At 36.4% G+C, this 15,296-nt stretch overlaps 1 long non-coding RNA gene across 2 annotated transcripts; it reads right to left on the reverse strand.

The window, feature by feature from the left end:
- Nucleotides 1-3,113: 3,113 nt before the first annotated feature.
- LOC119254818 (uncharacterized) lies at nucleotides 3,114-14,599 on the reverse strand. 2 transcript variants are annotated; one of them, XR_005127368.1, is made up of 4 exons: nucleotides 14,574-14,599; nucleotides 12,467-12,585; nucleotides 8,775-8,902; nucleotides 3,114-3,632 (listed from the first exon to the last, which is right to left on the reverse strand). It is a non-coding gene; the product is annotated as an uncharacterized LOC119254818 (long non-coding RNA). The 2 variants fall into 2 exon arrangements; XR_005127369.1 differs by having other exon boundaries at nucleotides 8,775-8,917.
- Between the last annotated feature and the right edge of the window lie 697 nt (nucleotides 14,600-15,296).

Genomic DNA, 15,296 nt, shown 5'->3' on the forward strand with positions numbered 1-15,296 from the left:
CTTAATACTGTAGAAGATCACTTGCAGAAGTGAAGCCCATGATTTTGTATACATTTACAATGACCATGATTTATATTTGTCACAGTGTCTTTTCTCTGAGGCTCAGTTTTCTCAGTTGAAAATGAGCTTGTTGGACAAAATGAACTCGAAGGTTCATTCTCTGGTTCCAACCTCCATTTTCTTTTTTGCATTCTAGTCAGTTGTGAATAACATTTCTTACTTCTCCACATCTCTCTCAGAGAGGGTCCCACCCAATGTTTGGTCCTTATATCTCAGAGTTATAAGTTGATAACTAGCTCTACTACCTATCAGCTTGCCCATCTCTGACGAGGGGTTTGGTGTTGGTACAGAGGGAAGGAGACTGGGAAACGTGCTGACCAAGGAGATCCCTTATTAGTTGTGGGAGCAACCAACATAATGTTGGCAGGACTCTGTTCTGTGAATGAACTCTTCTGTGAATATCCAACAAAAAAATCCATGTAAATGGAAACATTACATATTTTAAGCCAGTGACCTAACTTTTTCTTTCTTAAAATTTTGGGTTTCCTGCTACTAAAAAATGAAGCATGGACTGAAACAGAAGGCTTTTAGCCTCATCTGAATGGTAGGTTAAGTTCACGGTCCAGAAGAAGGGTGGTAATCAGACTCTTGTTCAGGAAGCAGTCTATTATTTCAGTCCTAATAACAGCCTCAGAAAAGAGGCCTTTTGCTTTGCCTGCATCAGTGGTAAAATATGCTGGAGACACAGCAATGGACCATGCGAATGTGGAGCTGAGATTGGAGCAAGGGCAGCATTGTTCAGTGAGTCCTTGACAGGGCGGTGATGTGGCTGAGTGGACCAGGATCAGAAGACTGGACTTCCAGGTCTGGCCTCAGCCCTCACATCATCTCTCAGCTGCAGTTTTCCTTCCCCAGCAAGGTGGAATTCTTGACAGGAGCTGTGAGCTACCTCTTGGTATCACAGGCTGTCCTGCCGAATAAGATGATGTGCTGTGTACTCTATAAATCAGATGTGAAGTAGTTCTGTAACTGGCTTCATTGTGAAAAAGCTTAGTTGAAGGCACTTTTACACAACTACAGCAACATTGCTAAAATAAAAACTGCATCAAAGCAGGGTAAGTGTTCACAGAGAAGAATGGCATAAATAACAAAACAAGTAGTCAGATTGTACTGGATTTAAGTGCTGGAGAGGTTACATTGTAATAAAGAGGAAAGTTGGCAATGGAGTCAGTTAAGGTAAATTTCTGTATTTACTAAGTTATCTTAACATTTTAATAGCTTGGAAATGTACAGAATGAACTGGCTAATGGGATTTTTGAAAAAAAAAAAAAAAAAAAACGTAGGAAACAATTACAATGGAAAAGGTTGGACGCTTGAAATAACTAAATGTTAAATTCACACTTAAAACTATGTACTTATCCAAATTACCATGAATATTACTTTATGGTAGAAATTACCTTAGAAAATTCTAGTGTCTTCTTTGTATCTTGAATCACTGTGTTAAGCACTCAAATAAATGTCAGGAAAATGGACTAACTCACCTGATTGGTGCCCTTTGCTGGCTGAGCACCTCTGGTGGCAGGAAGCACAGGCCCAGGACTACCAGCAGTTTGGACCACATCATCTTTGTGGTCATACACGTTGTAGGACTTTTTGTTAAGCATCCTTGGCCTCTACTCACTAGATGCCAAAAGCACCTCTCAGTTGCAACAATAAAATTGCCAGATAGTGCCAGATGTGCCCTGGAGGAAAAAGCCATTTTCCTGCTCTATAGTGATATCAGCCTTTTCAGCTTTCAGAAACCCAAAATTTCTGGATAGGAACTTTTGTTAGAGGTGTTATATTATAGAGGTTTAAATGTTGTGTCACTTGCATATCTCTCATATTAATGCTTAATAGCTAACTTTTTTGCTTTGGTTTTGTTGTGAAGATGCATAATCTTTATTGAGGGAACATTGGTTTATAACAATGCATATGATTTAGAGGAACAGGTTCACACCTGCTCAGATGTATATTACCATCCTATCCCCACCATTCCAGCACCCATAGTACTTTACCATAGGCCACTGGGCCCCCTCACCTCTCTGTCCCCACCCCCACCTTTTCTCCCTGTGTAGTAGCCACAATTCTAAGATACACAATTTTCTTCATGGTGAGACAATGTACTTCCCAGGAGTGGGATTGGGTTATATTTTTAGGGGTCCCTTCTAACTTTTCAGTCTCTTACATTTTTATCTACCTCCTGTGTTTCATCACTACATCTTCTCAAGTATTTCTCAAAGTACATAGAAACATAACTCTGCTTGGCTGTCCTTCTTGTACTTTGAAATTACTAGTACTCCCAGGGAGCTCAGCTTCCCCTTGTATCAATAACTCCTGTATCTTTTAAAAGACATATTTTCTTATCATCTTCTAGACATCCAGGCATATCTGAGGTCAACTTTTTCATCTTTTCCTTTTTTTTTTTTGCCTCATCTGCCAATCAGTCAACAAGTTGTGTTATTTCTAAATCTGCAATTTCTCTCCTACTTCTCCTTTTAAATCAACAGGGTCTCAAAGACAACCCCTAGCTTTTACTTGGATAACTGATACTGTCTACGGTGTTTCCATCCTCTGGTCTTTCTCTATCATGTGTATTTTATACAATTAAACTAATATCCTGGAAACACCTCAGCCCAACAGTTCTTCAGTCCTCTAAAGACCAACCTTAACCTTATTTCTTATCACTCAAGCTAAAATTAATTTCTCTTTAATCTTTACTTCTTTAGGATGTTATTTCTTAATTTCTTTGAATGCTGTCATTTATATCATATCATTCATGGGTATATGTGGGTGTTTTGATAATTTGGATTAACATCTGAGAAAGAAACAAAATACCCTATAAAGACTGAAATATACATGGGAATATAAGAATCTACTTCTAAAGTATGCTAAAGTTACTTCAAAGATTATTTTAAAGAACTACAATATACAGATGGTTATAAAATGCATCCCTGATGTTGATAGTGTTTATTTTGTTTCTTGGAATTTAACATACAGCAGGCCTTCTTTACCTCCTCATCTTATGGTAGGACATGAATATGTAAATGTAGTTTCCATATTTTTAAAAAATTGCACATGAATCTTAATCTGTATTCCACTTCAATGGGTATTAAAAATACTTGTTTAGGAGAGGCTCACTCTACAGAGTTCAAATATGGAGGGAACACAGAGGATGAGATAGAGCCATGATCACTTAGTGGCACTTAGTGCCACAGCCATGGGTCCTTTTATTGGAGGAAAGTGAACACATGTTGAACTTGCTGCTTGTCATCAGGAATGCTAAAGCACTTTCATGGGAGAAGGTCTTGGCTTGAGACCAGGTTGGTAGTAAATATAGGCCATTACCAATTGATGTCTGTTTGATAGCCTGTGTGAAATGAGGTGGTGGTCTCAGCCGAGTTATTAGAAGACAGGTGTCTACAGCTCAAACATCATGACATTTGGCACTAATTGGCACCTTTGTTGGGAGTCTCAGCAGAGAAACAGAGGAGTCAGTTGGGGAACAGGAGAAATGATTGTTGTCCCACTTTCCAAGAGTTTCTTCAGGTAATGGAAAATTCCCCTGCTTAAGATAAAGAAGTCTTCGGGATCTATGCAGAGACAAATGCAAGAAGAATAAAATTTTCAGAGGATGTAAACATTTCCAATAGGAAAGGACTTTTTTTCACTTATTTGTCCACTGTCACTCTTTATTTCTCTTTCCTCTCCCCCATCTCCTTACATTTTGGAAACTCACTTTTGGCTCCACATTCTCCTTCCTTATTGAAGGGAACACAATCTGAGAAGAAATAATAGCTACTTGGGTATCTCTTATATTCTTTTATCAGTTTAGCCTCAGACCTCTTCAAGTTCCAAGTTTCCCCCCCTATATTTATGGTATTTCACTTTCCATGTACATGAAGGAACAGAGCATATCGATTCAATAACTATCCATCCAGCCGTGGTGTATTAACTCGGTTGTGTTGGGATACATGTTTCTTATACTCTGCTATCCATCTCCCCCCACTGTTCTGAGCTCTGTGAAGATAAGACCCTTACTTGATTCATTACAGCATACCCAGCACTAGGTACCATGCAGAATATACTTTAGGTACTCAGTAAGTAAAAGACACAATGAATGAATGAACAAATGACTGCATGTATTCTTAGCTTATGAGAGACATGTTGACATATAGAAGAGAAGTAAGTAAGTAAGGAGTAAATGTAAAAGAGACAGATTTAAAGGACAGAGTGGAAGGAATTTGTAATTCTGCTCTACTTGGTGCCTTTGAAATTCTCCCACTCACATTTTGAATGGTTGCTTAGTGTTCCAATCCATGCAAACCATCTTACACAATTGCTTTGTAATCGTCATAATTTAGCTTTATAACTGACGAGCCTGCTTCAATGTCTGTTTATAAGGGAATTTCTGTGTCTCCATCAGAGTTCATAGTCTCATCACTGCTAAATACAGCGGTTTTCATTTTATGTGAATTAATGATTTAATGAATTAGATTTTGATTATCCCAACAAATGAAATTATTTAAAACAAAAGGGAGAATGTCAGAAATAGGAAAACCATGACTATAATTTTGCACTGCAAATGAATATAGAACTGTTTTGCTCATGTGTTTGAACTCGGTAATGTTTCCAAGTGTTTTGTTGTTTTTCAAAATATAATCTATCATCATGAAAATTAAAAAAAACACTCTTAAAATTATAAGCTTATAATTTGCTGTCAAAATATGGCTAAAGAGAGAACTTAATTTCATTCTGACTGATTATCTATTTGAATGAATTACTAATATTTAAATTGGCTATTATGTATAGCAAATTAATATAAATTAGTATATGTTGACAAAATATATGGAAGAGTATATAGAAAGTGATATTTTTAAATTCTTAAATTATTTAAGATTGTTGGCTAGTTAATTTCTTTCTTTCTCTATATGTGAGTTTAGTTAAATGCTTTCTCTGTACATGGATTTTGACTAGTATAGTTCCCCTAGAGATATTTATGAGAAAAAACTCCGTGTCACCTAAATATTGATTAGAAAACACTTCACAAATATAACCATTTTCATGTTATAATTTGCAGAGATATATTTTGTTAGTTCAACATTATATATTTGTCAATCAAATAGTAGAATACTTTTTAAATAGTGTTTGCTGTCAGGAGTATGCTGTATGTTATTACAGTCATGATTATAGGGTATTTGTCAGAGGTAAGGGAAAATCCAGATGTTCAGTTTGAGATACAAGCCCATATATATTTGAAACTGAGGCAAATCAATAGATATATTGCATTCTTCAATAGCCAAACCAGAAACACAGATGCACCATTGCATTCATTTATTCCTTAATTTTATAGGTAATTTAAATATCTTGAATTGTGAACTAAATGGCACATGTAAAGCAGGATTCCTACCAAGATTACAGCTTAGTGCAGAGTTCACATGCATATTATTGATGTGTTAGAAAATTCAGATCAGTTTCATCTTATAGAAGTTTCTGCTAAGAACTTACCAAAATTAATTTTCAGTAAAGCATATGATATTGCAGACCCCACAGAATTTCTATTAACAATAATCAATTTTTAAGCTGATCAATGTGGGATTCACTATCTCAGGCATCTCAATATGTTATGCTTTCATGCCTCTTGATACCATTACTAAAACTCATTGGATTTATTTCCTTGCTGCTTATTGCAATAGTCTCTAGAAAGCAAAGCCCATAGAGTGGTTTTAAATTTCATCCCTTAATTCAGTTTATGGGGCCTCACCTTCAAAGTTTTTACATTCCCTTAAGAGATATTTGTGCTTGCCTCTTTTTTTTTTTTTTTTTTTTTTTGATGGAGTTGTAATTAGTCCTGGGAAGCAGTTGTTTCCAATTAACCGGGAGGAGAAAATCACAACTTAAGTTTTATAACAAATCATTAGCCATTCTGATATCAGACCAAAGTATTATGAATTTCTGTGATAAATCTGCTTTGTATTAAAAAAAATAATTCTATTATTTATTTGTGACTACTACATTTTTGTTTTGTTGGTGATTATTGAGAAGATAGATATCTTTTTTTTGAGTTACAGAGGGACAGAATTTCTATCAGGAACATACACAGCATTTGCTGTGTAACGTTTATTTCACACAATAAAATACAAAACACACATTCAAAGGCTGTAGCTTGCATTTAATGGTCACAGCATTAATTTATTTTTAGCTAATGTGTTTAAATGAAGAACATCAAAGTCCCTTTTTTAAAAAGACAAAGATGGTGACTATTTTAATAAAACAGCCATCTGAATCCATTTCACAGTTGACGACTTCATACTACAGTTCTGAATAGTGGTGGTCTCTGCCCCTGATACTTAACTTAAAAAGTTAAAATTGTAATTACAAAAATTTAGGATTCCAACATTTGGAATTTATATACTTAATATATATATTTTTTTTGCATGGGATTTTCCTTCTGTTTGACAAATCGTTCATTTAGATACTATTTACTATCTACCATTAGTAAATACTTACAATTAGCAAATATACCAATACAGTAAGAATGTGCTGCAACTTATCTTTGATGATCATAAATTTTTTAAGGAAATGAAAAATGAAAACTGGCATTTAACATGAAATAACTTTTGCTATGATACTCCAGGATATATAAAAGTCATCTGTAGTTATTATTTTCTTACATAGTTCAAAATACACACACACAAACAGATGTAGACAAAATACTGTATGTGTAGCTCACATTAATACTAGTAGAACAAAAATGGACACTTTCAGGCCTGAAATGTGGCCCCTCAGGGTGTGATTTAATCAAAATTTTGAAAAACTCTCTTAAAGCTGGAGGAGGGAAGCTGACCTTGGAAGTCAGTTTTGTCTTTTACAGTGCTAAAATTCATCAACATGTAATGAAATAGATTCAGTAAATTTTATCAATAGGAATTTATATTTCATGTTTAGACTCCATATAAAAACTGAACAACCTTTGGTTGAAGAGAATGGGTGAATTCTGTGCCTTTTAGAAAACACTCTGAGTTAGGTTACACAACTCCTTTGCTATTTGGGAACCAGATTAACAACTTTTTGCAGGACCTCTTATGAAGTGTGTATTTGTGTCTGGGGAAGGGGCTAAATTGGAGTAGAGGGAGTTGTCAATTTCTACAACATGCCTATATGATGAAAAAATTTATGTAGAATGTTACCCTGTTGTTTGTCTGATATATTTTCCCTTTAGATGCAGCAAAAAAGTTTGCTTGATGTCTAATCAAGCAACACTGCTTCTTCAGATTTGAAGGAGAACCCAGAAAGTTAGTCTTTTTTATTCTTCTTCATTTAAGTATTATTTTTTAATTGCAGCGTATTAAACATAAAATCTGGTACAATCTTTAAAAATAAATAGGACCTAACTATAAATGGGCCCTGTTGTGTTTTTATCTTTGACAAGCAAGTAATTGCTTCTCAAATTTATCAGTTTGTTTATGCAAAAACCATTTACCAAGCCTAGCTCAAAAGCATCAATTTCATCATTATCATCTTATTAATTTAGCCAAGCTATAACACAGCTGATTATTCCTGAGTAATATCCTCTGCAGCACATCATGTGTGGCAAAACCATCTGTACAGTACCTATTTAATAAATAAACCCTCGGCTAAATGTCTCTGTTTATTGAGAACTAATGTTTATAGAAAATATAATGGAACTCAATAAATAACTCAGCTTCATCAACCTGCATATGAATCAGTGCGAAGAACGCTGACATCATCACCTTTCAAGTACCAGAGAAAGCAAAATTACCCAAAAGAGCTATAGAGTCAATATTAAGGCATTAAAACTGCAATGAAGGCATATTAATGCTTAAAACTTCATTGTTGGCAGTGGAATTGGCACAATGGACATATTTTATAACTCTAGGAATACTTAGGCTTTATGGCTGCTTCTTTGTTGACTGCCTTGCACTTAATGTAGTTTTCCACTTTAAATAAAAAAAACCCTCAAGATCTTTAAAAAAAAAAAAAAACCAAGAAAATTGCTGATTCTAAGCATTCATTTTTAAAATAATGCAAACTGCTGATTCCAATTGTTCAGATTTAAGAAAAAAAAGCCAGCTTCTTTAACTCCATGCTTCCTGAATTTATATTTGTAGCAACTAGCTGTTTTGAAGCAAAGGTTTTTTAAAATGTTACCATTTAAAAAAATATTATTCTGAATTAGTGTTGAGAATGTGAGGTTAGAACATTTTGCAATGACAAGCCAAGTTAACACATATTGGACAATTATTAATAGTATATGTTAATGTTATGCATGCCCTAAATTTAAAGGTGCATGATGGTTTAATGTAGTTACTTTGAGTCTCATCACTATGATATTAATAATTTGAATAATTATAGTAGTACACATCCAATAAAGCAAGGTGAATTGTCTTGATACTGATCAAGAAAATGGGTTCACATCTGGTAACTTGTTTTGAAAGTCTACATGTCCACATCTTACTTTCTAAAAAAATAAGTGTTTATATAAAAGAGAAAAAGAAAAACCAAAGAAAATTATCTTATGTCTAAGGGATGGCCCTCATTGATCTTTAAATGCGACTCTACTTTTGAACATTATTAAGGTCCACTTCTACCTTGAAGCCTCCTTGTCATGCAGCTTAAAATCTTTCCCACCCTCATTGTCCAGAGAACTTCAGATTTTTAGGAAGACCCAACCCAGATACAATTTAAAAGTGATGGAAACAGTAGGCACTGACCTGTTGCTATGGGCACTTTGGCTCAATCTCCAGGCCTTGCTCTACTTCTACTCACTGCCGCTGTGAAACCCACCAGGCTCACTCTTTTCCTCATGAATACTTGTGTGCTCACACTTTGAAGACATTTCCTAGGGCCAGAAGAGCTTTGTAAAGTTTGAAAAATAAGGGCACTGTTGCTGATATGCTTTGAAATGTCAATCTAAAAGCAAAGTATTTTTTGTTTTGTTCTGATGTTGTTCAAAGCATTTGTCTCACTAGACATGGGGAACAACGTGTTATAACTCAAAAGGGGTAGGAGCTCTAATCTGCAGACATCAGCTTTCTCTCCTAGATTCTGTTTCCATTATTCTAGATGTACAATTAAAAACTATTTTTTTTTTTCAGTGTTTCAATTTATGCAGCGGGCTCTGTGGTTTGCACAGAGACTACCCATTCCCCAAACCTAGGAAGGCTCGGGGGTTATCCTCTAACAGAATCCCGGTACCTCCTAAATTAGTCAAATGCCTCAAACAAAATGAACACCACATCAAAAGAGTAGAAAGATAGTGAAATGGTGCCAGTAATTGCCTTGTGGGGCAACTCAGCTTAAACAACTTAAAGCTTGCAAACACTGCACCCACACGATCCAGAAGAATACTTTTGTTCCAGGGTTTAAATTGCAAGCTAGGGAGCCAACAACTCTGAAACCCCTCTGTTTGGAAGCCAGAGCACGCAGTATGCCTCTGACATACGTCTATAAGTAAACCTGCATCTGGCACGTCAGCACTTTTGAATAGCTTGGGTTTGGTCACCAAAGTCAATTTCCCACATATTTTGTCACAACCAGGCTCAGATCAGCAAAAACACTGTTGGACTAACAGATTACATCTTCTTTAAAATGACCTGTGGTTTAAAACAGAGAAAATGGAGCAGCACTAACAAACGAGCCTCAAACTATCAAGTGTCTCACACCCAGAGGACTCCTGAGATTAAGCAAAGTAAATTTTTATCTATTTGTTCTGAGTCTACTTCAATGTCTAGCCTCCCAGTGTGTAATCCATAAAGTCACTTTCATTCCATTTTAAGAAATCAATTTTAAATATTTATGATGAGAGGTGATGTCAGGCCTTACCATTTGAGGCAAGAAATCAAAATACCAATTCCAGTCATCCACCCTGTGATGGGGAGCAGAGGGACTGTTGTAGAAGCAAGGAGACGGGCCCACCATAAAACATGAGGAATTGGTATATTTTGAATGCATTGGCCTGCTACAACTCCCAAACAAATCTACCTCCATCTAGTCCTTAGGAATCATTTTTAAAAGAGTAGTAATTTAATTTATATCTACTAAGAACCAATAGCAAGGGCTGATGAGCACAACAACCCACAATTCAGGGTTGTAATTCCAAAGCCACAGATGCAAAGACAAACCTTTCCCATAGGCTGCAAACATTCCTGGAGAAATCCAGGAATTGGTAAATCTGATGTATATCTGTGGAAAATTCCTGCCTTGATAAAGGAAAATTATTATGAAATAGGTGGTAGAGTTCTTGTTTTTCTCTAATCTTTACAGGAATAGAAGAATTTATAATTTCAAAGACAATACTACAATAAGTACCCATAAGGGAATGGCAGTTACAGTTGGAGGATTTCAGACATAAGAAAATATATTCATTTGTTCATTCAGTCAGTTGTCCAACAATATTTAAAAATCAGGTGTTTATGTTGTGCTAGGCATTGGGATCCAATAGTGAACGCAAGGAAACAGTCCCTTCACCACAGAACATGCAATATTGGTAGAGAATCAGATGTTCATAGAAATAAAAACAAAATCTAACCACGAGAAGACCATGAGGGACAGTCAAAATATGGGGTCAAGAGAACCTTTCAAACAAGAAAAAAGCCCCTTAGAACCTCCCAGTGATAAAGGAATTCATAGCATATGCAAAGAACTGAAATAATATTATGATCAAAGTAGATAGCAAGAGAAATATGGTGAAAAATATACCTGGAGAAGTTTATTTCATGCTAACAACTTTGTCTGTAGAAGATTGTTATAGTTAATCCATATCCTCCATGATCCTATTGCTCCTTGAGCTTCATGGCTGAAAATATTCGCCATCAGTTGTTACTAAAATGCTGTTCACCCCAACTGATATTTTATTAAGCACATATTCAGTGAGAGGAATAAACATGGAAATATAGTGATTATTTAGAGGGACATGATGCCTGCTCTTATGAAACTTGCAGTTGTTAGGGCACAAAGGAAATCATCCCGTGCCCCTCTGTGTTTGTCTAGGGCTGAGATATAATCAAAACAGTATCAGGCAGCCTTGCAAAGGGAAAATGATCAATTTAATAACACATGTATGGAAAAATCACATGACAATAATTTCTAAAGAATAATGGAAGGGACCAGGAACACTTATCCTGAATTTTAGCACCTGGGGCATCAAGAACAGAGAGGCGCTGTCTCATGACAGACAAGAAGGGAGTCACCTCAATCTTATTCTGAGAGAAAAGATAATATTCTTGGAACATGCTTACAGATCTGAAGGAGACCCCCAAACTGCATTCTTCTAGGTCATAAAAGGGAGAACAGTGATTGCTGCTTCTATCAGGAAAAGGGCAGATGCTTCGGACAAAATTGATCTCTTCTTTGATAATGGTTTAGACTCTACTATACTTAATAATGGAATTTTATGGTGTTCCACAAGCAATAATCCAGAAAGGGGAGGTGGGACTTGGGCAAAGACAGAGCCCTCAGTGTTCTCCTACCAAACAATCTCCATCCTTTAAGTAGGAAGAACAGACCTCCATGCTCACAGGGTCTTGACTGACATCTAGTTCCCATACCAAAATCACAAAAAGCCTATTCTGGGGCTATTGAGAAATGTCTATCTGACACTTGTGGGGGCACTGACCCCACACAGTCTATCAAAAAAAAAAAGACAAAACTTTGAATAAATATAGGTTGCCAAGTTAGGAGAAAGGGAGGACAGGGTTTATGACAGGGGAACAATTTCAGTGGGGTGAGTTAGGAATGTTTTCCTGAAAAAGTGATTTAAGTTAATGTATGAAGGAAAACCAGAGTTAAAAACCACAAGATGTCCACTACAGATAGTAAGGAAGAAAGTGGCAGGAGGAGAAATTAATGAGAGACAGCATGCAGGGCTTGAAATCTCAGCAACTATTTCTGACAGTGAGAACTCACTTATTTTTGCTCAGCCCTGGGTGGTTGCGTTTTCACACCTCTACCAACCCCAACCTGTGGAAAACATGCATTTTGGGAAATTAGTCCTGTGTGCAGGAACTCATCAACGACAGGCTGACATTAGCCTGGGTCAGGGACCATATGAACTGTCGAGAAAGGGCCACTCTTGCTCTTCCCTGGGGCTCCAAGGGACTGGAACACCAAGAGCAGGAACATACTCATTCTTGAAGGACTCTCTCCATATCCTTAGATCCCAATAAAAGCAGTGAGGTCCTGCCTCTGGGCTCAGGGCGATCTCAACTGGGGGTGGAGAGGGCTGGTAATCATGATCAGCTCTCCTTTTTCTGCTTTGTCTTTAATTTTTCTCTTTGGGAAACGTGCATGGAAATACATAAGCCCTTTTGCTCCCTTTATACTCCCAGGGAAGGAGGATTGGATGGGATTGGAAACAGGAGGCTGAACCAGATAGAATGGTGGAACTAGCTGAAATGGGACTCACTGTGGTTATAGGCTTCCAAATATTCCAGTTCTCTGCACTAGTCTGACAAGGAATAACTTGCTCTGATTCTCTCCACAACCTCCATCCCTCCTGGGTTGCAGCTCTGCTTTACACTGAGTCTCAAGTAAAAAACAAATAGGCATTGGAGGAGATATAAGAAAAATTAAAATCAATCCAATACTGCAAAATCCTGAGCACTTTATGGTTAAAATTGTTTACACATCACAGTACATAATGTTGGAGTTGTCTGGTGTTCCACAGGGAATAATTGTGTATTTCTCACATGGGCATATTTCTCACATGGCCTAAAATGTGACATTGTCCTAGGTTTGTGTCTTAATATGTTACATCCGTTGCTGGATTTTTACCAGTTACATAGAAAAGAATGGTTATACTAAAGCATACATTAAATTAGTTGCATCTCAGGAAATCAAAACCCTTGAAACAATAGTTTTAAGAAAAAAAGCATGTTTTATACAATTTCATTAACATTCAAGATCTCCTTAGTAAAAGGTATTTATTATTTTGAAAAAGTTTTCATTTCAAATAACTATCCTGCTGAGCTAAGTGATGTGGATATCACTTTTCTTGACGAAAGGAAAAAAAAAAACTAAGCCATATTTTCTAACATTTTTCAGTAGGATTTATAGTACAGTTTAGTCCAAGGAGTCATTTCCTACTTAATGCATTTTAAATTATTTGTGTTTATTTTAACCTCTTTTCTATAAATCTGCAGGCATTCTGGCAAGCCAAGTATAGGCATTCTGGTGGTTATTTCTCATTCAAAGAAAGGGCTAGGTTTGTTTCGAAGGGGATATCTTGGGTGGGAAGGTCACTGTAAGTCACACAATGATAGTTTTTAATACAACATGGTGATAAAAAGCTTTTTGGAACTCTTTGGGGTCATCACTTTATTATCACTGGGTGTCATTTTTACCTCTTCATTTGTTGATAGACTATCTCCTGGTGCTAAAGATTGATTACTCCTGCTGTACCCACATTTGCAAGCCAAGAGCTCTATCAGGTGCATTTCATCACCACTGAAGTCATGATCACTCATATAAAGAAGGTAGAACTTTGTGTCCCTGTGATTTAGCATTCCATGGGAAGAAAACAGCTCCTAAATCTAGAATTGTTATTGCATTTTAATAGCATCTGGGTGATTATCATTTCTTTACTTTGTCCTTCAAGTATAAGAAAAGATCAAGAATGTGCCTGCTCGTAGGATAAAGCTCAGCTCTTTAAAAATTTTGTTTGCTGCCTTTTGAATGAAGCTGAGTCTAGACAGGTAATATAGCTCCATTAATATCAGTTTAATTCTTTTAAAGTAATTCAGAGAATGATTACCATGGAGTTGATCAGAATTTTCTCACGATAATAGAATAGGTATTATATAGCCAATGAACCTTAAAACTTTTGGAACGTGTCACCTATTATCATACAGAAATATGATGGATATGATGGATGAACACTACTTGAAAACTTTTATCAACTAAAAGGAAGTTTAAGGAAAAACCAGGAGGTTGTTAGTGAAATTATATTACTCCATTGTTACACAGTTTACTAAGCAAGTACTTTGTAAATATCACTCTGTTTGTGCTAAGGAAATCTTCATGTTAAAATATTCACCAAGTAAGTGATTTTTCAACCATACTAGACCCTTTTGGTAGTAGACATTTTATGATGCCTAATTTAGTAATCTCAAATTAAATTCACAGATAATGCCTACAGATTTTAAAAAATCTGTAAATGCCATAACTATAATACATGGGCATATAAGGAAAGTACATGATAAAATAATATGTAATTTGTAAATGCTCTGACACCACTCTGCTGATAGACAAAAAACACCCTCCAAAATGTTGAAATCACCTGGTAGGTAGCAGGGCCAGCCCTTTTCAGAACCAGGAAGCATGCAGTTCCCACAGGTCTGGGAAAAGACCCATTTTAATCTTTACTATATTTTATTACTTGTTACTATTCCTTATTGTTCTTTATCCAGTTTTAGACATGGTATTTATCATGGACTGAGTGTTCAATAAATATTTATACAGTGAAAGCTGAATGAGCTACAGGGAGAAACCCCAAACCTTCATCAGGAACTTACCTACTTGGACCGGCAGCTCAGTTCAGTCACGCACAAAGCAAGGCTTTGGTTCCCTGCGTTCCAAGAGCTGGTTGCTTGGCGCCAGCTGTGAGCTGAGATGGGCTACGGTGGGTCTCAGGCACTGGGCAGAGGAGTTAACGCGCTCCAGCACCCGGTGCTCTGCCTGCCTCCGTGCCGGGCTGGGCCAGGGGCAGCAGGCAGATTGGTACTAATGCCCTGTACTCAGGGACCTGTCATTCCACTTTCAGAACTCTGGACGGATGGTTAAATGCATATTCCCAGGCCTGATCTCAGCTATTCTTCTGTATTTTAAGCAAGTGCTAGATATAAGTTCTGATGTAGCTCATGGGTTTCACTTTAAGAAAGAGCTTATAGGGGTGGACAAAGAACCTAATGTGTTTCTCCTGTGAATTTTCAGTATTTGGAAAAAGAATGACAACCCCTGGGTGAATTCTAAGAACCTCTTGAAAAGAAAATTCTTATAGTCATTTTTTAAAAAAGGTGAATGCAAAATATGACAGTGTATAATTTTCAAAATTCATTTATAAGACTGATGTGTTTGTAAAACTATTGTTTTAACATTTTTGTGTCAGTAAAAATAGTCTTGATTATAGGTGGTACAATGGTGTTTGCTTCTTTTGCTAGTACTGTAAGTGAAAAAGTATTGAGGATGGAAATACATTGAGGAGAAAAAAGTTGTTCTGCTTGTAAGATGAATTTTTT

The sequence above is a fragment of the Talpa occidentalis genome, unplaced genomic scaffold (genome assembly GCF_014898055.3).
Source record: "Talpa occidentalis isolate TD23 unplaced genomic scaffold, MPIMG_talOcc4v2.1 talOcc4.3, whole genome shotgun sequence".
Lineage (NCBI taxonomy): Eukaryota > Metazoa > Chordata > Mammalia > Eulipotyphla > Talpidae > Talpa > Talpa occidentalis.